The sequence below is a fragment of the Bombus affinis genome, chromosome 2 (assembly GCF_024516045.1).
Source record: "Bombus affinis isolate iyBomAffi1 chromosome 2, iyBomAffi1.2, whole genome shotgun sequence".
NCBI classification, from domain to species: Eukaryota; Metazoa; Arthropoda; class Insecta; order Hymenoptera; family Apidae; genus Bombus; species Bombus affinis.
Window position 1 is genome coordinate 2,975,442 of NC_066345.1, and position 24,197 is coordinate 2,999,638.

General features: G+C 40.6%; 1 long non-coding RNA gene across 1 annotated transcript; it reads right to left on the reverse strand.

Annotated features, from left to right (window-relative positions):
* Positions 1 to 7,820: 7,820 nt before the first annotated feature.
* LOC126913820 (uncharacterized) lies at positions 7,821 to 21,067 on the reverse strand. The gene is made up of 2 exons (XR_007709407.1): positions 20,963 to 21,067; positions 7,821 to 8,009 (listed from the first exon to the last, which is right to left on the reverse strand). It is a non-coding gene; the product is annotated as an uncharacterized LOC126913820 (long non-coding RNA).
* Between the last annotated feature and the right edge of the window lie 3,130 nt (positions 21,068 to 24,197).

Here is a 24,197-nt window from a genome sequence, read left to right on the forward strand (position 1 = left end):
AACGAGGTAACAATAGCAACATTTGCCGACGACACAGCACTATTAGCTACCCACGCAGACCCGGCAATTGCCTCATCCACTCTCCAGCGAAGTCTCGACTCCATGGAAAAGTGGTTCGAAAAATGAGGCTTCAAAATAAACGAAAAAAATCCTCTCATGTAACCTTCACGCTCCGAAAACAAACCTGCCCCCAGGTCACCATTAACAACACAATAATCCCAAGCAAGGACTCCGTAAGATACCTGGGCATGACCCTGGACAGGAGACTAACTTGGAAAAAACATATCTCAGAAAAAACAAAGCAACTAAAGGAAAAACTAAGAAAATTCTATTGGCTCACGGGCCGACGCTCCAAGCTAAACATACAGAACAAAATAGCCCTCTAGAAGGCCGTAATAAAACCTGTCTGGACCTACGGAATCCAACTATGGGGAACAGCAAGTAATTCCAACATTGAAATACTCCAACGCTTCCAATCGAAAACGCTAAGATCCCTATCAAATGCACCCTGGTATCTTACCAACGAAACAATCCACCGTGACCTCAAGATACCTACAGTCAAAGATGAAATACACAAGTCCAGAAGCAGATATAACACAAGAGTCAACAACCACCACAACCCACTAGTCACCCAACTACTGGACACGACGGACCAGATCCGCAGACTAAAAAGAAAATACCCTCTAGATTAAATCCTTAGTTTCTACTAGAACCAACAATATAAAACTATTATGATCCATGTCATTGTATCACGCCAAATTAAATTAATTACTGAAAATTCTCAACGAGAATTGATCGTAAATATTCTAATAAAAAAAAAATCTCTAAAAAATTCGATGAAAATTCTCATGAGACATCAATTGAAACAATTAAACGCAACAGAGAATGGGTATAATCATATAATTCCTCCCCATTTCAAAATTCATTAATATACATCGATTTTTGTTTTCATATTTGTTTTATGTGTGAAGAATACGTATTTATTGGCATAAAAATATTTTCTATTTCAATTCCTGGTCATTTTAGATCGAAACTTCCAAATATCGTTGATTAAAAATTTTTTAATTTTTAAAATGAAAGGCACTAATTATAGGACAAAAAGTTGTTTCAATTATTTGAACATTCTGCTTCATTCCTACAATAACATATTTTATTTTAAATTAAAACAAGAATCAATACTATTGTGTATAAGTTTAATGGAGTGACACAGGTGATTTGTAGCTAACACTGTAGCTAACATAGTTTCTGCAATATACCCTTTAATCGAGTAGAAATAAGGGGATTTTAGAAATTTCTATTAACCGACAGTATTGTCAACAAGTTTTAACAATGACTGAAGGTTGCAAAATTAAATATAAAATGATTTATTAATAGCATATGCAGTGTTAAATTTGTAAATAAGCAGTTTATCTTTTAAGAATAACAAAGACACCAGAAAATAAAGATAATATTCTAATTATATTGCAAACTAACGAATAATGTAAAGAATTTATTTTTGTTATCTATATCACAGATTTTAGGTAAAATATTAATTTACTTATTACTAGGAGATTGAATTTGAAATATAATTATAATTTATAAGGGACACCTTTAAACTAGCAGATATTTGGTAGCAGTTCTCTAGCCTTTGTACAATATAACACAGTTCGGTTTAATTGAATTTAATCCCTTTGACCAGCCAGTTTCCAATTTCATTTATGGCATAATCTCCTGACAATTTCATACCCTTCAAAAGAAACACGATTTTCTATTATTGTTTTACAATCGCGGAATATGATCAGTGTTTCAATTAAGCTCCACTGTTTTAATTTCCCGTCTACGCACGATGTGGGTACACCGTTTTTTTTGTTGTTTTTAGATACAAGTGACGAGAAATTATGAAATGATATTTTAAATTTAAACTGATTTCATTCATTGATTTATTGTAGCGACAATGGTAACTTGTTTAAATAAAGATTTTATAAATAAAATATTTAAGGTCTAAAATAATAAATAAACACATGTGAAAACATTAAAGCTGTTATCCTTATTCATGGTCTTGTTGGAACGTGTTTAACGAGCGTAACGTAGGCGTGAAAACGAAAACGTTGAGACTCTTGTGGCGTAAAAAGACTGAATTCCTCATAAAAATACAAGAAACGAGAGAAAACGTGCACATAGTTTATTCTCGACCTGGGATACATAAAACAAAAAAAAAAAAAAAAGAAAAAGAAAAAGGAACAAAAATTTTTATTGGTTATTTACCGAAACTCATTGTATCATTTTTATTACTCTATATAAAACGTAGAATCATATACTGACGAATGCTATTTCGAATTTCTAACTTCAGAACGATAATTACATATTTGAAATTACCAATAAGTGGTAGTAGCATTAAAAATATGGAATATTCAACGAGATGAAATATAGGTAAGGTATTTAAAAGAAAAAAGATTGAAACGTTCGATGTAAAACGATGAAATTAAATGATTGGATTTGAAAACTTGATTCGGTTTAATAATTCGATGAAAAAAGTATTCATCCTATGAAAAAAGAATTCATGTTCCTGTCGATATATCAACGACGTGCGCCGTTACTTCCGACTGCTCTGCAATTCAAATGCAATACTCGAATATACATGGCGAAAGAAATGGAAATTGAGCAATTTAAGGGAACGAATTACTCTCGCGTCCACGTAACTTCAAAATGTTTCACGTGTCCGTGTTTGCGAAACGAAATTCGTCGTTGTCCAACTAACACGCTTGCAGATGCTACGTTCGCTTTGTTGCATATAGGGCTTAAATATATGAACAAATAGAACGGCGCAACTGTCACTAGCGTAATTTTTAAAGTGAATTAATGCATAATCTCGTCATCTACGTTTGACCATGATTATGGCAGTGATCATTGTTATATACGAATCTTCGTGCAATATATGTGAAAATTCGTGGTTGTCCAACTAACACGCTTGCTGATGCTACGTTCACTTTGTTGCATATAGGGCTTAAATATATGAACAAATAGTACTGCGCAAGTGTCACTAGCGTAATCTTAACGTGTTAAAGTGAATCAATACATAACTTCGTCATCTACGCTTGACCATGACTACGGCAGTGGTCATTGATATATGTGAAGCTTCGTGGAGTAGATGTGAAAATTCGTCGTTGTCCGGTTAACACGCTTGCAGATGCTCCGTTCACTTTGTTCCATATAGGGCTCAAATATGTGAACAGATAGAATGGAGCAACTGTCATTAGCGTAATTTTAACGCGTTAAAATAAATTAATGTATAATTTCGTCATTTACGTTTGATCTACGTTTTTTCATCTACGTCATCTACGGCACCTACGCGAATCTTATTGATTACGTCTTTGGCAGTGTTCGTTGCTATAAATGAAACTTAATAGTTGTTGAAACCGCTCGAAAGTCGTGTTCCTAAATCATTCCCTCGTCTCGTATCGTGTTCATCAAATGGAAAAGGAGATTGTGTTTTAATGAAATCGCTTGTTACTATCAATCTTGCTGTGTCACTCGCATAGGAGAAGAAAGTGAGGAAGGAGAAAAAAATTAAGGTAAGGTCATCAATGAGCAAAATGTTTAATGTACATTAAAATTGAGTCCGCTGCAACCCTCGTGACTTTTAAAATTCCATACGTATATTGTTATACGTAACATTGCCATATTAAATATATTCGATCAAATATTCAATCTCGTTCCCTGAAAGCTGTTCCTGGATATCTGGTTGGATACTTTACGCACGGAAATACAGAGTGTGAACAGTAACAAACCCTCTATGTAGAGTTTTTGCTTTGCTCTTTTGAACAGGTAGATGACATTTTGCTTCGAAAAACGGATATATGTTCCACGGATATGCACATACAGAGTATGTGTATCGATATACACATTGATATACACCTTTGTACAAAGTGTCAAAAAAGTATTTATCGCGGTTTTTTTTTCAAGCCATTCTACACCTTCGATTTGATGAAAATTGGTTAAATAAGTGTAGCGCAAAATTGATCTTGACCACAATTTTCAGTGTCAAATTGTTTTTCTATTGCATCATATAGTGCTCATTAGAAAGGAAAGTTCCGTTCTTTTAGAAAAAATGTTTGCAATTTCATTAATACTTAGACTGATTTTATTCATATTTTAAGGTCAAATATGGAATACAATAACATCAATACTAATATCTACTTTTTTGTGCGAATTACTTTATATTTCAATCTTCCTTGATATGCAGTGACAAGCAAAAGTGTAAACACAGCCCGTTGATTTTATGTAGAAAGCGAATGTCGAAGGTATAATGAGAAAAGAGCATTATTTGACCATTCCACAAAATAATTTACCTAAATAGTAGTTAATTCTATTGGATATAATAAACGTGAAGTAGTACTAGTGGACGAAATACTATGTTGAAACCTTGATTCGACGAGTATAATTAATGTGTAAAACTGTAAACGTGGTTTGAGATGTCCATTTTTGTAAAATGTTTTGTACATTATTAATGTTAATGAAAATTAACTATTACATTTCGTTAATAATAACTTGTAGTTACTGTTACCTAATCTTTACCGATCACTTGAAAAATTAGTTTTTTATATTTATGTGTTTACTTTTTTCGCTCGTCGCAGTACATGTTTAAGTCAGATATGAAATATCTGGCGTATTCCAGCGGCTTTAATTAAATCTAAGATGTTGATATCCTTAATATTGAGAATGTTGTTAGTAAAGTAACTATTTCTATCCAAAAACAAGATATCTTTGAGACAACGTGAATTTTCGTTCCAATTTTCTTAACTTACAAGTATAAAATTTTCATCGCATGATACAATCTATCCTACAAAGTTCTTGCACACGACGAAGCTGAGAACATAGATCTTCTTCAAATATTATTTTTCTCACTGCTTCGTGTGGAATTTCTACTCGACGAGATGTTATTAAACGCTTAAAAGCTTATTATTAAACGATAACATACTTTTTCCTACATGAATGAACATGAAAGACGTCGAGTGAGGAATTAGAACAATTGTGGATGGTTGGAAACTATTATGCTGCGATCTACCATTCGTTTTTGCCTATACATACCACGGAACAAAGGATAATTATCACCGAATTCATCCAGAGCACATTTTCTAAGTTTTACTGTATATGATTACGCCCATTATATTATATTATGTTATTACGATGTTATCTAATTAATTGTTGTCTATTTGTTTTGATACTTATATTAACCATTATTTATAATATAATATACTAAATACAATTAGTATACACAATTAGTATAGGGATTAGTATAAGAAATTTTAAACAGCTTTTTTCAAAAGAACGAATCATTTACGATCCAGGGGTTTTCTGAAACTTTCGTTTCTCGTGATGAGTACTTTATGATGCAATAAAAAATTTTATCTGAAAATTATACTCAAGATCAATTTCATGATCCATTTTCTCTAACAGATCTCCATCTTCCACAGCTATAACAAATAATTTTTTGACACTCTATACATTTAACATCGATTATAATTCTGATAATTGAAACACCGAACATCAATGTGTTTATTCACTACGCCAACACAGATAACAATTAACATTGATATATAATATATATTTGACGATATATATCTGAAAGAATAGAAATTTCATTTAATCGACTATATGACCATACTCGGTTAAGTACCAACAACGACTATCTATCAACCTTATCTTACTTCCTCGAAGATATAGAAAGACTTTAAAAATTTCAGCCATGTGATTTGGTGCTTTAAAATTTAGAAGTAATATAACGATAAAAAACATAGGGTAATCTGAAAGAATTTTTCGCAGAATTTCCTTCCCCTTTGAATTGGCTTTTATACAGAACGACTTTAACCTTTTCAAGGAAATACCTATAGATTGTGACGATCTATGATTTTAAATAGAGAGGTATATCTGAAAAGAGGTGGATGTAAAACGTAGCGTATAAAACGTAGATCAAATCTTTATTCAAGGTGTGGCGGCACTCGACAAGCCGAAAAATCAGCAGTACCCCGGCAGCGACATCTACAGCCCCCAGTGACACTTACAGCGGAACAGGCCTACTATCTACCACAACTATAACTCACAACACGGCCACCTCAAAGGATTTTTCTCTTCGCAGAGAATCAGGTTTTCAAGAACGATCGAATATGTATGCACTTGATTTACACGTGAAGTTGTCATTAAAAATATTGTTGCGTTTAAAAAGATAAATATTGATTTAAATTTAATGAAATTGTTAGTCCAATTGTTTTAAGCTTAAAGATACGTAGGTGTCACATTTATATATTGAAAACCTGGGAGCGGCATTAATTAACAAACCTAGTCACGCGCACACGTACTTCAAAACCATGCTTGAAAATCGATATTCCCTGAAACAATGCATCGTTCTCCGCTACCAATTTATTTTCGCACGAAGAATCAGTCCATTCATCGTTGCCGTCACCATCGCTACTGTAATCTATATTACTCGAATAAATTCTATATCTTGATTGGAAAATCGCATATTTTAACGAACTTTCTGTGTTTTTTTTTTTATGATTTTAATTGGCAATTTCCGAAATTGAACTATAGCTTGAGAATAAACCGATAATATTTGAGGGTATATATACATACATCATGTTTTTGATGGGTTTTGTAGTAAAATAATTGTAGAAAAAGCAAACTTTTTAAGAAAAAATTACCATATTCGAGTAATAAATTATAGAAAATTACCAATGTAATTTAAAACTTAAAAAGAAGAATCTATTACACGTAATAAAGAGAAGGACTTGTTCGCGAACGGTAATTCAACAAATACAGTCGTTGCAGAAACATAGTTTTACAAGGGAGAAGAATCTCTCTAGGAACTCGACGTTGTCACGTCAAGCGAAAATTCAATAAAGTGATTACTAACCGTATTACCAGCGACAATCGTGTAACGGCGATTCGTAAATAAGTTAGTCGTCTATTTGGAGAAACGTCGCTGGCAATATCGTCACATTTTAATTACGTCAGCGCTATCAATTGGTCTTGGAAGAAAGTTTTCCATTATGTACTTTTGCCCACGGCGTCGTTCCAACAAATGAGTCCGAGTTTTGAATCGCTTTCTCTTATATCACGAATTTGTAACGGTGCTTCTTCAAACTTTAAACGATTGTAATGAATGCCTTTGCGTACAAAGACTGATACCTGGTTTGACTAGAAGCTTCAGCTAATTAGTGCCCCAGTTAATTTGGATGTTCACTACCACGCCACTTATGAAGTGGCTTCGTGTCCGAGCGGATTTCCTCCACGTAAAAAAAAAAGAAAAAGAAAAAGGAAAAAAAAAGAAAAAGAGATAGGAAAAGAAGAAAAAGAAAAAGGAAGAAAAATAGAAAAAGAGAAAGGAAAAAAAGAAAAAGAAAAAAAACAGTTAATTTGGATGTTCACTACCACGCCACTTAAGAAGTGGCTTCGTGTCCGAGCGAATTTTCCCCACGTAAAAAAGAAAAAAGAAAAAGAAAAAGGAAAAAAAATAGAAAAAGAGAAAGGAAAAAAAAGAAAAAGAAAAAAAACAGTTAATTTGGATGTTCACTACCACGCCACTTAAGAAGTGGCTTCGTGTCCGAGCGAATTTTCCCCACGTAAAAAAGAAAAAAGAAAAAGAAAAAGAAAAAAAAGAAAAAGAGAAAGGAAAAAAAAGAAAAAGAAAAAGGGAGAAAAAAAGAAATGAGGGTAATGATGCAAATATTTTTTGTAGCCATTATATAGAATTTCGATGGTATAATTAATCAGTATCAACTTACCAGCCCCTGACGGGACGATTGTGACGAAAATAGCTTGCACACAGATGAGGATTGCAAGTATTTTCGAGTCCTTCATGGTTGTAAAAAATCAGGTAATGTTGTCGCTGTAGAATATGGGAAAATCAGGCGTTTCAATATCAGTTGTGCGGGCACTGGAGTGCGTAGACCAGAAATATCTGCGACAAAAATCAGAATACATTTGTTTTCACATGATTGGATCAATTTTGTGTAGGACTAAGCTGACTGAACCTAACACGGGATAATTTTTTTTTTTTTGCGTGGGGAGGGGAAAATGCTATTACGCATGCCCAGTGACCCGCATCACTGGGTTATGTGGGAGTCGGTCGGATGTCGTTGCCATACCCAGTAAAAACCCCTCCTCCTTCTTCCTCCGCTTGGGGGGCAGACAACCCCGGTAAAACCTGTCGGCAGTCATCAGGGTTGTCCTTTCGTGCCCCGTAGTATCTGCTTCTTCGGGCAGTTACTGCTCATGTCGTCCTCTCAGCCAGTTCAGAATACTGGGCTGGTCTCCTTCTGCGGTTTTTCGTTGTTTCATGTTCTTGCCCTCATTGCCCCGCGTAGTTGTTGTTTCGCTCGTTCTCCTCCTTGCTTCCTCCCAGGCCCTCGCTGTCACCCTCCTGTGACACATGACGGTCTTGCAGAATTGCCTGAATTTATTCGAGCTCTCGTCCTTGGCGGTCGCCGTGGCGATCAGATTGCCCACGTCTATCTTCCCGCCCAGAGCGTTCTCCAGCTCGATCCTTCTGTCCGTCCACTTCGGGCACGCGAAGAGGGCGTGCTCCGCATCGTCGTTCGGGTCTCCACAGTCGAGACAGTTGCTGTCGCTGTCCCTGCCAATCCTTTTCCTATAGACACCGAAGCTCCCATGCCCGGTTAGCAGCTGCATGGTGTGGTGATCGATGTCCATCTTCTTTTTGGTAAATAGCAGCGCACTCGGTATTAGCTTCTTTGTGATATTTTCTTTTTTGTAGTTGTTCCACTCCTTCTGCCAGTCCTCTTGGGCCTTCTTGCGAATCGCCTCCAGTTCCTCCTTCAGCTTGCAGTCGTCATCCGTGCCACTCCTGGACCCATGGATCTTGTTCCTCTCGTAGGTCTCTCCGAGCATCTTTATCTTTATGTAAATCGGGAGATTCCCGGTCAACACGCAAAGTGCCGCGTGGGAGACGGTACGGTATGCCGTCGTTGTTATGCACAGGGCCGTTCGTTGTGCACGTTTCAGCTTTTTCCTGTTCTTATCGGTATTCGCTGCTCTAGCCCACACCGGTGCTCCGTAAGTTACGATGGACTCCCACACATTGTAGTAGAGCCTACGAGCCAAGCTGGGCGGCCCGTTGATGTTGGGTAGAATTCCCCTAAGTGCTCCTATTAACTTGTCGGCTCTGTTACACACCATCTCGATATGCGCACCGAACCTCCGACTGGAGTCAATGACGACTCCGAGATACCTGATGCGATCGACCGTTTCGATGTCCGAGGAGCCCAACCTGAGTTTCACCACTCTCGGCACTCGCAAGCTTGTGATGAACATGACCTCCGTCTTTTCTCTCGCCAGGGTGAGCCCGACACTCGTGCACCAGTCGTTGGCGATCCTTAGCATCGTGTTGACCTTAGCGGAGGCCTCTTCGTTCCTCCCGACGGAGCATGTGATGGCCAGATCATCCGCGAAGGCGGTTGCTCTGACCATTGGCATGTTGTCGAGTCTCTCGAGCAACCGGTCGTATACCAAGTTCTACAGGAATGGTCCGAGGATGGATCCCTGCGGGACTCCCGCCGCCACCTCGTGCTCCACCGTGCCGTGCTGGTTGCTCACGATGATCCTCCTTCCGGATAGGTAACTGCCGATTAGCCTTTTGACCTTCCATGGCAGCTTCCTCTTGTCAAATTCCTCGTATATGCTCTTCCAGCTGAGCGAATTGAAGGCATTGCTAATATCTAGGGTGATCATCACGCATACTACCTTCTTCTGTCTGCAGATGTTGGCAAACTTCATCACCTGCGTGATGGCGTCTACCGTACTCCTCTTCTTTCTGAAGCCATATTGCCTCCGATGGAACGGGTCCATTCCGATGCATCTCTCGATGATCTTCTTAAAGTATTTTTCCCAGATCTTGCTCATGGTTGGGAGTATGCTTATCGGCCGGTACGCGTTAGGGAGACTGGGATCCTTACCCGGTTTCCTTAGCAGTATTACTCTGGCCGTCTTCCAGCAGACTGGGATCCTTCCTGATTCAGTGATGCCGTTGAACGCCCTTGTCACGAGCTCGCTCCTGCGACTCGCTACCAGCTTCGCGATCTCGCCCGGCACGCCATCGACTCCTGCAGCCTTCTTGGTGTTCATTCTTCCGGCGGCATCGACGACATCGCCTTCGCCGATGGCGACGCTGAGGCTAATATCTCCTTCTTCTTCGGTCTCTGCCTCTTCGCGGCCCTCATAATGGGGGGGTCCGTGTCCCAAGTTGAATAGCCTCTGTAGGACTGCCTTCACCATGTCGATCGGCATGTCGTTGGTTGGTCCCTTGCTTTTACACATCTTCATGACCGTGCGATAGGGTTTGCCCCAAGGGTCGCTCTCCAGTATCTTGCAGTATTCTGCCCAGGCTGTTTTTTTGCTGCGGGCGATCTCCTTTTTTAATTGCCTTCGGATCTCCTTGTAGGCGTTGACGAGGGGCTCGGTGTTGCCGGCGTTCTTCTTCCTTTCTCTCGTCACCTTCCTGAGCGCTTTGTGCGCCTGCGCTCTCAGTTCCGCGATCATCGGGTTCCACCAGTAGTTCGCGTACTTGCGGGTCGCCGCACAGTTCGACTTCCTTAGCATCCCTTCGCACGTACCTTCGATGCTCTTTTGCAGGGGCTCGGCCCCATCCTCTCCGATAGCCGCGTTGAGGTCTTCCTTCTTCAGTGTGTCGTCGAATCTGCTCAGGAACTCCTCCGGCGATATGTCCTTGGTCACGTACCTGTAGAACTTCGATACGGTTCGGGTCTTCCTCGCCTTAAACCTGTGGAGCACGTACAGATGGTCCGAGGCCGAGTATTTGTCCAAGACCGCGCTTCCGGCGTGTATCTCGCTGACCTTATTGGATACGCTCATTTGTCGGGGAAGCTCGTCTTCCCGTTCATGAAGAAGGTATACTTTTCCTTGAGCCTCAGTGGAAACACCCGGTGGCTGCTTAGTGCCTCCATTAAGACTCTCCATCTCTTGTCTGTGGTCGATCCTCCCCAACAGGTTGACTTTGCGTTGAAGTCTCCGGCCACGACGACCTTGTCGTGTCTTCTAGCAGCGCTCTTCGTCATAGTCGACAGCGTGTCTATGTATTCGGAGTATGCTAGCATATTTATGTTGGGCGAACAGTATCCGCTGAAGCAGAAGACGTCGCCGACGCGGACGCCCACTATCCCGTCGCTCTTGACCTCTGTTGTTTCATCAGGCAGTTTGCCGTTGAGGAGTGTGACCCATATCGAGGCGTCTCCTTTGGTGTCATTAAACCAGTGCGGTAGCTGCCTGTTCGGCTCGGAAATTATTATTATATCCGGCCTAAGTTCGATCGCGCATTGGTGCATCATGTCCTGCGCCAGCTTGCATCTGTTGAGGTTTATCTGCAGTATCCTCATTTATTCGCTTTCAACCGCCTTCTATACTCTGGACAAGCCAGGGATCCGGTTACGTGGTCAAATTTCACACCTTTCTCCTTGCTGCAGATGGAGCAGCAGGGTGCGTTGGCGCAGGCAGCTATCGTGTGGTCTTTGGCTCCGCACTTCCTGCAAATCTCCTTTCCAGGGCTTATCGCCGTGCATTTGTTCGCGATATGACCGAACATGTGACATCTGTAGCACTTTACTACATTGGGTAGTGCCTTTATCGAGGCTATCGTCAAGCCGGTTCTGATCTTCCGGCTCGCCCCCTCTTTGGCCAGGTAGGCTTTCGGCATCGTCACTATTGCCGATTGGGTGCCCCACGGCGCCATTTTTAGGGTCTTTACTTCGACCTCAGTGATGTCGCTTATGCCCAGATGCATTCCTATCACCCTGGCTAGTTCTTCCTTGCCTACGAGCGGGTCTATATCCCTGATCTCTACGGAGGTCTTGTCGCGCATTGGTAGCGCTCTCACCTTGCCTCTTAGCGCCGTGTTCATATCCGCCGCGGTCTTTTTGGCGTTGCTACCTGCTTTCAGCTCGATCAGAATGTCACCTGTTCTGGTCCTCCTAATTCCACAGCTCTCTTTTAGGGTCTCCTTTGCCCCCATCAAGTCTTTGTAGACCTGGATCCACTCCTTGTCTTGCCCTACTTTGACGAGGATGGCTTCGGGTCTGTTACGTATCCTCTTCGGTCCCTCCGGCCTCTTTGGCTTGTCCAATGCCGCCCTTCCTGCGTTCGCCTTACTGACCACCGTCGGGGTGTCCGTTCTTTTTCCTCTCCTTCCGCGGACAGGGATCCAGTCATCCTTTACATCGCTGTCCGTGTAGTCAGTAGTCGCTTTTGCCGAGCTGTTGCCGGCACAGGCTCCTGCGTAGGAGGCCTCCATGGTCGTTGGTCTCTTTCTCTTGGTGTCGCCCTTCCCCTCGACGGGCGATCTCTCCTTCCTTTTTCCTTCCTTCTCCTCACTCCTCCCCGAAGGGGTGGTCATCCTGGTGGCCGTGACTGTCCTAGCGTTCCTCTTGAGCCTCATCTCGTTCAACATCGAGTGGAGCTTGGACGCTTTTTTACTGATAGCGTCCCTCCTTTTCTTGATGTCGGTATCCTTTTTGCTCATGAGGTAGAGTCTGCTACCTATGTATTGGATTTCGCGGAAGACTTCTGTGATGATTTCCGTCATCGCCTTCCATTCGCTCATTTTGATGACGATACTGTCCTCGTCATTGCTTTCGGTCTCGGCCGTTGCTCTGTTCGCCATGGCCTTCCTCCTGAGACATTCCCTTGGTGCCGCCGCTTCGCTGCCGCTGTCCGACATTTCCGCCGGTGTGTCTAGCTCCGAGGTGCTGGCCGCTTCGTCCTTCGTTGCCATCGGCTGGCTCCTGGCCAGGCTTCTCGTTGTCTTGCACGCGCTCCCCTCCACTGGGGACTTTCTCAAATATCTGGTGATCTTGTCACCTTTCGGGATTTTTTCCTTGGCGAATCGGGTCGCCTTTTCGGTGGGTGGTGTCTTATCCTTGAGTGCCTGCATTGGCATCTCGACATCCTCGATGAATCCCGCGATGTCTTCATCAAATTCGAGGTATCTTCTTGTGCTTTTTTTGCACATCTTTTCCTCTGTGACATCTGCGGGTGTTTCTTGGTCCCCGGTCGTGTTTACCGAACGAGGGGAGGCCCTGGGATCGACCTTCCCCTCGCCGTTCGTCCAGTCGTTGGGTGACCGTCGGGTCGAGCCTGGGACGCTACTCGAATCCCCGACGGGGCCTGGAAGCTCCGAAACCCCCTGAGCCGTAAGTTTACTTACCTTGTAGTACTTGTCCATATTGTGTTTATGACTTTAATATACATATATATATATGTATGTTTGAGGTGTATCCTTCCGCGTGTATGCGATTCGTGTCCTAAATAACTTGCCGATGTCGTCGTAAGGTCGCCAGTCGTCTGTCTGATGACCGGATACTTAAACTCGCAGTGTCCCTACCACTGTTCGACGCGGGGAGTTTAGACTGGCCCTCCACGGGGGCGCTCTCCCACTCCTTGGTTACCCAGGTAGCCCGCACGGTGGCGCTTCGGTCTCGCGACCCAAGATGGCCTTCGCTCTGCCCCTAACCTCACTTTCCACACACAGCACTTTCAATCGTTTCTCTCGCTTTTATACCAGCGAGCTCCCCTATTTCTTGTATTCCCACTCATTCCGGAGCACTAGAAACTTCACTTTCGTGCACTTTTCCGCCCGAGTTCTTTAATTTACCCAGATATTTCGGTTATGCCTACGGAGCGACGTGCACGTGTCCGTTCTGCTTGCCGCCATCATCGAGCATGCAACACGGGATAATTGTCCAACTTACGACCTTAACAAGCCCGCTTGATTCCCTATAAGCGCTTGAAATTGATGCCTGTATTCTTTCCAGATTAACAAACTTTGCCCCCTCCCCCCTTAGATCGTGTTTTCTCAAACAGAAAATATTGCAAGCGTACTCGTTGGCAAAACAGTTCACGGATAGTTCGTCCTCTGCTTGTTATTTGTTACAATACCGTTAACAAATAAATTCATGAAACATAGTGGTATCGCATAAATTGAAAATAAAAGCTTTGCGTATACTTGGGAGTTGAACTTTGGCTATTATACGTGTGTTATATATATATAATACACAATTATATGTACATATATAGAAGATTGCTTAGAATTTGGAGCTTAATAACATATCTCAAAATCATTGACATTAAAGAAGGTGAACCTTACTTACAAAATTTCCTTCCGCCAAATGATACATAAAAATTGAAAAAAATAATATACATAGTTTTGACTTTCTTCCGCATTATAATTTGAATCACTCGATTTATTCGACTAAAGATAATCAAGCAATAACCTTACTTTACAAGTATTCTCATCACGTGAAATAGGTCACATCAGGGATTTTCAAAAGTCGATGGAATATTAATAGCGATTAATTATTTATGCATGTATTCTGCACGGTTAAAGCAATCACCTAGTGAATTATCGAGTTCCAGGAATATCAATTAGTCTTGGAAAAAAGTTTTCCATTATGTACTTTTGCCCACGGCGTCGTTCCAACAAATGAATCCGAGTTCTGAATCGCTTTCTCTCATATCACGAATTTGTAACGGTGTATCTTCAAACTTTAAACGATTGTAATGAATGCCTTTGCGTACAAAGACTGATACCTGGTTTGACTAGAAGCTTCAGTTAATTAGTGCCCCAGTTGATTTGGATGTTCACTACAACGCCACTCCCCCCCCCCTCCCAAAAGTGGCTTGGTGTCCATGCGGATTTCCTCCACGTAAAAAAAAAGAAAAAGAGAAAGGAAAAAAAAGAAAAAGAAAAAAAAACAGTTAATTTGGATGTTCACTACAACGCCACTTAAGAAGTGGCTTCGTGTCCGAGCGAATTTTCCCCACGTAAAAAAAAAAAGAAAAAGAAAAAGGAAAGAAAAAGAAAAAGAGAAAGGATAAAAAAAGAAAAAGAAAATGGGAAAAAAAAGAAAAAGGAAAAAAAAGAAAAAGAGAAAGGAAAAAAAAGAAAAAGAAAAAGAAAATGAAAAAAAAGTTAATTTGGATGTTATAAAATGTTATATAACCAAGAACTTATCTTCTACTTGGTAGTCGAATAAGAGAAGACCGAGCCATTGAATCGCTCAAATAGATTAGCTGATTCGCTTAACGTATTTTTACTTCCCATGACGTAAACAAGAGCAGAAAGTACACAAGTAATAATACAGAAATGTCGAATGTACAGAGGAATAGATTTCGTTAAATCATTAGCACGTAACATTTCCTTATAATTCTATTTGTGTATAGCAAAATAGCTTGTGTGCTTTCATGAATTATATTTGATATTTAGAAGCTTTCATGTAGGTAGATATATAACTCGTGTTAATTAGTAATTTAACAATACATCATGACAACATATCATTTTCGTTTCTTCGTTTATCTCGTTATGCGCGTAAACGAATGTGTAAATAAAGACATATAATCAACGATAACATGTAGTGGCAAGCATTATAATTATCGACAAAGGAGAATATTGGTGAAATGATTGTGGATGATTTCACTCGGTGTATCGGTAAATAAACTTTGATAGACATTGCCGATGAATTCGCTGTCGGTGAAATCGTGTCGATGAAATAATTGTCAGTGATTTAAAGATAACCCAATTTATTGATCTCTCCTTCATAGAGTTGTACGTCTCTCTATAAAACATATTCTACCTGGAAGGGCTGAAACATTTAGCTTAGTCGCACTAAACTGGACTGGACTGCAAGTAAGAAGATTGAAATGCAAAATTCACGTGTGAGCGCAACGGTTTAGATGGAAAGTTCGATAAGGCGATTATGTATATTAACCCGAAAAAAAGCTCATGGCTTTGCAACGCGTTACACGCAACACGGAATTTCCCTCGCTGAAATAATCCTATTACAACGATACGATTTTCCTTAACTGATCTCGCAATGTAATTCTCCCTCTACAACTTTTTATTAGGTTTGAAACACGAGAGTTTCGAAGCTCTGCAAAGTCTCGCGAATCTAGAAGTCGAGTTTCAACGTATCTTCGCTTCTTATTTTATAGCTGTTAATAGTTATTATCTCTCTCTGCACGTACATCAAACGAGTACTTATGTAAATCCAAAGGAAACGGAAACAACCGAGAATAATTGAGGATAATTCGAATACGTACCGATTAGTAAAGTGTTTGGCAAAGAAAAAAAAAGGAAAATTGTATCGGAGAAATAGGGGAAAAACGGTGGCGTACATCAAGCAATCTTTATGGCTGTAATACATTTATTATTCATTTATGTTCATTTTCTATCGCGTAACAGACGTTGAAATAACTGGCAGAACGAGCATATAAATCTTGTATCGCTCGACATGACTTCTCCCGATGGAAAAATATTCACCAGCCTGGGATCGTGCATCGCTAATTACTCCGTTACTTTTACATTTAGAACGCGTTTCCATCCATACAAAAAAGCAAGAAGGCAAACCCTATCGCACAGTCATGAAGAGATGCAAAAGCAAGAAACCAACCAACGACATGCCGATCGACATGGTGGAAGCAGTCCTACAGAGGCTATTCACCATGGGACACGGACTCTCCCATTACGAGGGCCGCGAAGAGGCAGAGACCGAAGAAGAGGAAGACATCAGCTTCAGCGTCGTCATCGGCGAAGGCGATGTCGTCGATGCCGCCGGAAGAATGAACACCAAGAAGGCTGCAGGAGTCGATGGAAGACTCCTGGACTGCTGGAAGCAGGAGCTGGAAGCAAGCTGGAACCAGACTGCTGGAAGACGGTCAGAGTAATACTGCTAAGGAAGCCGGGAGAGGATCCCGGTCTCCCTAACGCGTACCGGCCGATAAGCATACTCCCAGCCATGAGCAAGATCTGGGAAAAATGCTTTAACAAGATCATCGAGAGATGCATCGGAACGGACCCGTTCCATCGGAGGCAGTATGGGTTCAGAAAGAAGAATTAGCTTAGCGAATACCGATAAGAACAGGAAGAAGCTGAAACGGACACAGCGAACGGCCCTGTGCATACCGTACCGTCTCCCACGCTGCACTTTGCGTGTTGACCGGGAATCTCCCGATCTACATAAAGATAAAGATGCTCGGAAAGACTTACGAGAGGAACAAGATCCATAAGACCAGGATCGGCGCGGATGACGGCAACGAGCTGAAGGAGGAACTGGAGGCGCAAGGAAATTAATACCGAGTGCGCTGCTATTTACCAAAAAGAAGATGGACATCGATCATCACACCGTGCAGCTGTTAACCGGGCATGGGAGTGTGACGGCACTCGACAAGCCAAATACCACCACTCGACACTAAATACTGTCGGACGACGGCAGCGACATCTACAGCTCCCAGTGACAATTACAGCGGACCAGGCCCAACTACTACAACTATCACGCACGTCCAATAAATATATAACGCACACACGCTCACCTCTACAGGAGTTTTGGTTTCTATAGGAAGAGGATTGGCAAGAGCAGCGACAGCAACTGTCTCGACTGTGCACACCCTAACGACGATGCAGAGCACGCCCTCTTCACGTGCCCGAAGTGAACGGACAGAAGGATTGAGCTGGAGAACGCTCTTGGCGACGTGGACAATCTGATCGCCACGGTGACCGCCAAGAACGAGAGCTGGGATAAATTCAGGCAATTTCGCAAGACCGTCATGTCTCACAGGAGGGTGACAGCGAAGGCCTTGAAGGAGGTAAGGAGGAGAACGAGAGCAACAACAACTACGCGGAGCAGTGAAGGCAGAGATACAAGACAACAAAGAACCACAGAAGGAGATCAGCCCAGTATTCTGAACTAGCTGAGAAGATGACGAGAGCAATACTGAATATACAGTATACTGAATATACAGAATAACTGCCCGACGAAGAAGATACAACGGGGCATGAAAGGACAACCCTGATGACTGCCGACAGGTTTTACCGGGGTTGTCTGTCCTCAAAGCAAAGGAAAAAGGAGGAGGGGTTTTTAGTGGGTATGGCAACAACATCCGCCCGAGTCCCACATAACCCAGTGATGCGGATCACTGGGTATGCGTAACAGCATTTTCCCCTCCTCACGCAAAAAAAAAAAAAAAAAAAAAAAAAAACTATACACTCTATCAATTTTAAGTTAATAATTTCGTTATTATATAATTTTTCTTAGTCTAAACTGAATCCAGGAGGAAGAACTTTCATCCAATTACATACTTCATTAATTCATGAATTATATTCGTTACCGTACGTACAAAAAGAAAGTTGACTGATATAAAAATTCAAAGGATAGAACTTCTAATCTCGCGATTGGAAACAGATTCAGTTCAATGGTTTAATTTGCCATTTAATTGAATTCTCTGGCAATTTCAGCGAACTGTGGGCTTTAAAAGTGTCCCGCATTCAAACGCAAGACTTCTCCTCCACCTTTCCCTTTCTTTCAATTCCAACCTCAAGTAATTGACCTATTAATTCGACGATATATTTACATGCTTGCAAGGGATTCAAACAACTTCGTTGCGTTAAATTCGCAATTATAACCAACACGAATGTCTCAATCAATGTGCAGCTCGAAACAAATAAAAGATAATTAACTTTTCAATATAACGATTGATATGTTTGATGAAGAAAAATTTATGAATTTTTAAAAACGTCTCCTAGTACATTTAGCATTGTTATAATAAAAACTTAGAACACATACGCACACATATACTATTCCATGAAATGATTTACACAGCTATGAGTCTAATCCTATCATGTTATAAAGGGATGAACGAACTTTTCCTAATAAATATAACTTTATACAAAATCTTGTTTAAAAAAATTAGTTTTTTATTCTCATTAAATTAATTTAATATCAGAATATATAATTTTAGTCGTTATCAAAATTTTATGTCAAATGCGTTCATAGATACATATATAAATAAATGTATAATCCTATGTATTTATTTCAACTGAATTCTTAACTTAAATATTTATTAACAATATTCTGACGAATATGCAATGAAAGATAAAAACAACTTTATTTTTCTTATAGAATGTCTCATGCTTCTTACTCATTTTATGTTTCTCGTTGTCAGTGCGTAACTACTTATCAGCCGCATGAATGCTAAGTTTTACTACTGAGAAACGAAGAGACATATAGATGCAAATATACGCTACCTCGTGTGAAAAAACATCAGATACATTAACCAGAAGGAATATCCGATACATATAAAATTCATAGCGTAGTTATTTATACATACGGAATATTTCTTTCTGTATGAAATATTCTTTCTTCTGAATTCTTATTATAAATGTATGTCCATTTCCTACCTTAAAATGTCTCTCCTTTGAAAAACTCCATTTAAATATAACGATTAACAAAATATTACCAATAAAAATATTAAAACGAGATGCTGAAAGAACCTTTTAACGAAGTACAAATGATTATTTCAACTTTAATTCTGTTAAATTTGAATTGAATCATTTATAAACCGAACAGGTGTATAAAATTTTATTGCGTAAAAATCGTGAAGCTGAAAATTAGGAACGAATAACGAATGAGTAACCTAGTTTCATTAAAAGGTACGTGTACGCCGATCCGCGTAACAACTTCGACACTCCAATTATTATAAAGCATGTACCCTTCAGAGATTTTTTGCGCGAACGCAAGATACCTTTTACACGTGCAACTGAATAAGTGGAACGTGATTTTCAATATTTCTTCTTGTAGAACTTGTAACAACGTAACTGTTTCACGAATATTTTCCCTGACACTTTTACAACGATGCGTAGAAATCTCCTTTTCTAATTAATAATTTCAGCATTTCTCTGAACAGTTTCGTTGCGATTAAAAAATATACAAAGCTTACGACGTGCTTGTTTAAAAATATTTATATGGAACAAGATTTCGAATTTGTCGCATCAATCGCGATCTCAGCAGGTGTAAATTAATTCGTTCTAATGAACGAATAAATTAAACGGCTCGTGACAAAAATTATCCCTGTCCATGTTTGTTTTTCTAAAACTAATTCAAGGCGAGTTAAATGAATCGCTGTGTACCCTATTCGCGCAGCATGTGTTTTAACGACCAGCATGCAAGCGTTAACGGTGTACTTTAGTTTCTCATGGTTGTGTTAAGCTGGTTGCTCTTAGAATGAGCATATACTTACAAAAGGAGGTGAACAGAAGATAGCCTGGCACCATTTTGGCTCCGAATGGTAGCAGACGCAGAGGCTGCAAACCGAAGGTCCCGGCACATACATCAGTCCATGTGAGATAACTTCTCCTTCGAAATCAATACAGTTTTCTCCTAAAGCCACTGAAAACGATTACCAGCGTCAATATCTTTGCCACTCGACAATTTTTCGTACTTCGCCTCATATATTCTCCATGTTAGACATACCATAAAATATTTCGTGCAATCGCGTATTCCTGTCTAATGTCAGGAATTCTCTTTCCATAGATCTGCGTTTCCCATATTAAATATTTTGCTTATCAGTAAACATTCTTACAATTTGTGATTAATACTGTACGTACAAGAACGTTAAGTTTTTGACGTTGTAATATTTCACATGAAATAATAATGGCTGTATATCGACTAACTTATTAATTAATTAAATTCGTGTATATCAAGTTTCCTATCATTTAATACTTTCGTGTAACTACAGAGATTTGATACTATGAAATGAAATATAAAACTTGGTAAAAAGACGCGCTTCGTTAGGAAATGAGGGTAATGATGCAAATATTTTTTGTAGCCATTATATAGAATTTCGATGGTATAATTAATCAGTATCAACTTACCAGCCCCTGACGGGAAGAAAGTGACAAAAATAACCTGCAAGCAGATGAGCATTGCAAGTATTTTCGAGTACGAGTTCTTCATGGTTGTAAAAGATCAGGGGATGTTGTCGCTCTAGAATAGGGGAAAATCAGCTGTTTAAATAACTGTTGTGTGGGCACTGGAGTGCGTAGACCAGAAATATCTGCGACAAAAATCAGAATGCATTTGTTTTCACATGATTGGATCAATTTTGTGTAGGACTAAGCTGACTGAACCTAACACGGGATAATTGTCCAACTTACGACCTTAACAAGCCCGCTTGATTCCCTATAAGCGCTTGAAATTGATGCTTGTATTCTTTCGAGATTATCAAGCTTTGCCCCCCCCCCTTAGATCGTGTTTTCTCAAACAGAAAATATTGGAAGCGTACTCGTTGGCAAAACAGTTCACGGATAGTTCGTCCTCTGCTTGGTATTTGTTTCAATACCGTTAACAAATAAATTCATGAAACATAGTGGTATCGCATAAATTGAAAATAAAAGCTTTGCGTATACTTGGGAGTTGAACTTTGGCTATTATACGTATGTTATATATGTCGGGTCGGCGTTAACATTTGAGTTAGGGTTGAGGGCGTGAAACGAATCCCTATTGGCGCTAGACGTGATCATTATGCAATAAAGGAGATATTTACTAGTGCAAATATGACTATGATGGAATTGGACAAGTAATCGGATAATTAGGTACTCGAGAAGCTAATGACAATGATCCTAGGCTCACTAACGAATCCGCGGTCAAGGGGATGACGGACTCTACTTTTCCTCAGCGTCTAAGTTGTACTCAATATTAATGCACGAGGCAATCACTACGTATCTGAGAGTTACTTGAATCGTCTTTGAGATCGTACCGGAGAGTGGTTCTCCATCACGGTAACGCTGTCGAGGAAAACTATGATGGGTGTGCCCAAGGGCACGAAATCATCGGATTCGTGGAGAAAAGCCTTCATTCGGAAAGTGAGGGAAATTGGCGTTACTGTTAATTGGTCAATTTCCATGTTGGTGGTTAGGGAAGGGTGCTAGCCGCCCTTAAGAGAAAGTTCGAGAAGAGGAAGCGTCGTTGGTGAGAAAAATAGATTTCTCCTATTTTCTCGTAGTTGGGACGAGGACTGTTTGTCGGTTTGAAGGACTTTAGTTAAACAGACCTTAAGATTTATAGCAGGTCCTCGGGCTAGCTGAACATGTACTGTGGAGACGCGTCGACATCTGGTAATCATCTTACTCAAAGAATAGAGTCTGCGTGTGGCGAGCCACGGGACAGAAATCGTTGAAATGCTTACCGTCGTGCCCCGTCCTAAGTATTTCTTTTAAGGAGAGCTATAGGGTTACTTCATGCCTTTGTTAGACAAAACGTTCATCCCTTGACCGCGACTACGTTCGGCGACTGGTTGTCGCCTCGAGCCCGAGCTCACTATCATAAATCTCAAATAAGTACAGTCGAATCGAATGACAACAGTTTCTTAATTCGGCTATGGTGAAAACCAAATTACAATACTAGGGGTCTTCCCAAAGTTCCGAAGGGAAGGTTCCAGTATTCTTTCATCTCCGACATATATATATAATACACAATTATATGTACATATATAGAAGATTGCTTAGAATTTGGAGCTTAATAACATATCTCAAAATCATTGACATTAAAGAAGGTGAACCTTACTTGAACGATGAAACGTTTGATCAGATAATGTTCTTCGTTCGATACTAAAGGAAATTGAGAAGAAACATCGAAAATTCGTTAATAAAACGAATTTCTTTGTTTCTGTGAGATAATAAACTTGATATACGTATTGGTTTTTAAAATCAATATATCTAACCAATGGGCACACTTTTAACAAGGGTGATGGAACATACCAAAAATCTTTCAAGATGGTCTTGGCAACGGAAGAGTCGAAAATATGACAATTATAAATGAAAAATTCTAATATTTTACAGCTGACAACGATAAAGAACTCCAGATATTCTCCTAATTAATTTACAACAAATTCGCGTATATGATCGATAGCTGACGTCATTGTGCCCCACAGCCCTTGTAAAACGATAAGAATTTCCTGGAAAAACTTGTAGCCACGAAATGAAAAATATGATAAAACTTCTAACAAGAGTACTGAGACGAGCAACTTTGTACTTACCCTTTCGGAGTAGGGAACGTGATTAAACGTCCGCGAGTTCGAAACTTTTGTAAGTCACTGGCACGGCCGCTGCTTATGGTGGGAATGTAATAGATATGTCGGAGATGAAAGAACACCGGAGCCTCCCCTTTGGAGCGGTGGGAGGACCCCCTTAGCGCTGTAATCCAGATTTCATCATAGCCGCACTAAGAAACTGTTGTAATTCGATCCGACTGTACTTATTCGAAATTTATGATAGTGAGCTCGGGCTCGAGGTGACAACCGGTCGCCGAACGTAGTCGCGGTCAAGGGATGAACGTTTTATCTAACAGAGGCATGAAGTAACTCTATAGCTTTCCTTAAAAGAAATACTTGGGACGGGGCACGACGGTAAACATTTCAACGATTTCTGTCCCGTGGCTCGCCACACGCAGACTTTGTCCTTCGGGTAAGACGATTGCCAGATGCCAACGCATCTTCACAGTATATGTTTAGCTGGGCGAGGACCCGCTACGAATATTAAATTTCAATTACACAAAGTCTCTCAAATAGACAAATGGCCTGTGCCCCGACTACGGGAAGATAAGAGAAATCTATCCTTCCACGAACGACGCTTCTCGCTAGCAACTTTCCCCAAGGACAGCTAATATCTTTCTCTAACCACCAACATGGAAATTGACCAATTAACAGCAACGTCAATTTCCCTCACCCTTCGAGCGAAGACTTTTCTCCGCGAATCCGATGATCTCGTGCCCTTAGGCACACCCATCATAGTTTTCTTCGACAGCGTCACCGCGACGGAGAGTCACTCTCTAGTGCGATCTCATCAGTAATCGACCTGTCTTTCGTATACGAAATAATTGCCCCCGTGCTCTAACATATAGTGTAACTTAGACGCAAACGAAGGGTAAAGTCCAGTATCCGTTGACCGCGGAAACGTTGCCGGAGCCGAGACCATTGTCATAGTGCCGCGAATATCGAAACCTTGCGATTATCTATCGACGCTGTAAATCTCCCTAATTTGTGTCAATAAACTCAACCATTGTTACACCGCACCTATGGCTAATTCCAACGAAGATTCACCGAACACCCCCACCCCCAATCCTGACGTGCGTCCGACAGATATAAGTACAGAGCGCGTGAGCGAACTAAAAACGCGATATAGGGCTAAAGAGAGAGACCGTTCCGTCCTTCTCTAATGCCCGCGTACTTGTACCGGAAATATGTAACAACGGTAAACGAGCGCCGTCAGTGTCCACTAGTGTGCATGCCTGATTAAACAAGGACAGGAAATGCCTATATACAGCCTTCTCTTTCTATTTCCATGTCGCATCCATCTTACTATACAG